The sequence below is a fragment of the Solanum tuberosum genome, unplaced genomic scaffold, assembly GCF_000226075.1.
Source record: "Solanum tuberosum cultivar DM 1-3 516 R44 unplaced genomic scaffold, SolTub_3.0 scf00727, whole genome shotgun sequence".
Classification (NCBI taxonomy): Eukaryota; Viridiplantae; Streptophyta; class Magnoliopsida; order Solanales; family Solanaceae; genus Solanum; species Solanum tuberosum.
In genome coordinates this window covers 62,684-65,059 of record NW_006239659.1, presented here as the reverse complement: position 1 = coordinate 65,059, position 2,376 = coordinate 62,684, and the positions used below count along the sequence as shown (strand labels likewise).

The 2,376-nt window shown below is 33.2% G+C and overlaps 1 long non-coding RNA gene across 4 annotated transcripts in view; it reads right to left on the bottom strand.

The window, feature by feature from the left end:
• Positions 1-1,016: 1,016 nt before the first annotated feature.
• LOC102592677 (uncharacterized) overlaps positions 1,017-2,376 on the bottom strand; it is a 5,013-nt gene continuing 3,653 nt past the window's right edge. For all 4 annotated transcript variants that reach the window (XR_001472468.1, XR_001472467.1, XR_001472466.1 and 1 more), the window contains 2 exons: positions 1,964-2,055; positions 1,017-1,228 (listed from right to left, as the gene is read on the bottom strand). This is a non-coding gene — a long non-coding RNA (uncharacterized lncRNA). The remainder of the gene's footprint in view (positions 1,229-1,963; positions 2,056-2,376) is intronic.

The following is a 2,376-nucleotide window of genomic DNA, read 5'->3' as shown; positions in this document are numbered from 1 at the left end:
TTAAGAAAAAAAAAAAAAAAGAACGAACCGGACCGGACCGGGACGGAACCGGGACTAACCGGACCGGGACGGACCGGTAAATCCCGGTTTCCGTCCCGTTACCCTTCCCGGACCGGAACAATTCCGGATCTAACCGGTACTATCCGGAACCGAGACGGAACCGGTAACGGACCGGAACGGACCGGAACCGGTACCAATACCTCCCGGTTCCGTTGCCAGTCATATTTTGAAGTAATCTTTTTTTTCTCAGAAGAAAAATTAAAAATAAAGGGCCCGTTTGGCCATGCGATATGGTATCATGATATGAAATCATGATATAGTATTATGATATGGAATCATGAGATGAAATTGAAGTTTTGTTTGGATATATGATATGGAATTTTTGTGTTGTATATTTTCTCATAAACATAAAAATCTCATAAGTTGTAAAACTATTAAAATAGCCCCAATTGTTATTCAATCTTACCAAATAAATAAAAAAAATTTTTATAAAAAATTCCAACATAATAAATTATTACAAAGCTATTGTTCTCCACTTAAGTAATTGTTTCATCTAACTTTAATTTGATAAAAAAAAATTGAACATAAATTGTAGTGTATTAGTCTTTAATATAATCCTTCCACATAGTACGGACAATTTCCTCACGTCACTACAAGAAAACTAGCTATCAGCGAAGAGAAATCTGGTCCCTAAAAGTCAATAGCGACCAAAAAATTTGGTCGCTTCCCGTCCCTACAGGTCTCTTCGCTAAAAGTCAATAGCGACGCGTTATTGTTACTGGTCCCTAAAAGTCTTTGGGGACCAGGTTTAGTCTGGTCGCTAAGACATCTTTAGGGACCATATATCTGGTCCTTAAGTTGTTGTTTTGTACCACTTTCTATGGTATTTACAGACTTATAGCGTCCACATTCTTTGGTCCTAAAAGACATATTAGGACAAGGCATCTGGTCAGTACAAGTTTTATATTGTAGAATATTACTGTTTATAATATAAAATTTCAATTGCATAAAGACAATAGATCAATCATGGCATGCCTTCATATATATATAAGCAGTTACAAAAATCAGATTAACATCCCATCAGTAGCAATGTAGCATTCTACAACCCAATAGTAGTCATTACATTCAATATACGAAATTTGAAAAGTTGTCAAATTGTCTCGGCATAATGATAATCTCATCTTTGCTTTTGGTCGGAGACTTGTAAATTCATCAAATCATCTAAACCCTGTCAAAGACATAATAAATAATGTTTATAACTACTAAAAATTCCACTAGAGAACTGAAATTAAACATAGTTTAGACCATCTAATAGATCTAAATTTCAACTTGCCAATTTAAACGTTGCACTCAATTCTAAAGCAATGTTATAAGAAATACATAATCTTTCATCTATAGATGAACATGTAGCTGCAAATTTATGGACAAAATATCAATGATAAAAGTAGAGTATATACTTTCTAATATGTTAAGTCATACAAAAAACTTACGTAGAACAAGTAGTAAGATTGTAACATCTACCAAGTCTAGGAATAGATAACATGACTACATGTTTTTAGAATTAAATAGACATTATATGTATGAAGATTTTTTTAAATTAATGATTGATTGTTGTGTTAGTAGATAATGCACTTCACAAACATGGTATGTGATTGAAAGTCCAAATGTTGCTACAATCAACGTAACTATAATAGAAAGAGAAGGGCTGGCACAACTTGATATTGCTTCCTCGAATTTCATCCAAGTCCACTTTGACTTTAAGGGAAAAGAAAAAGATTTTCTAGATAAGAAAATAAACCTAAAGGCTCAATTTAGGGGAAAAGCAGATCTCGAACTTTTGGAGGTTTTCATACATTCCCTCATGAAGCTTAGCCTCATTGTACCAAAATTCATAGGTTCTTTAATGATTTCATAGTAATCTTCCACCATAATAGAAACAGAAGATGTAATTTATTAAGAATACCTGGCCTTCAAAAACCAAAGCCAATCATAAGACCAATAGAACCTCAGCGCGATCAACTGGTTCTGCAAATATTTAATGGGTATTCATCCCTCCTAACATCAAAAAACAGACCAACAAAGTAGTAAGATGTTAAATGTATTTCTTTTTGTACACGTAATGTGATAAATATCAAACTTAATCTAATATGAGGATGACTGCAACCATTGCAGAATGTCAAGAATAAGTTCTAGAATACTTCTTTTTGGCAACTTTGTTGGTTTACCTGATAGAATCCAAAGTATGAATTAAAACTTTGAAGTTGATGCTTCTAAATAAATAAAAGACAACAAGAAAGATCATTAAGTTCTCTAAGGTACAATATTATTCATCGATATTTTTTTCCTATCGAGAACACATTAGGCAGTTTTGTCCCC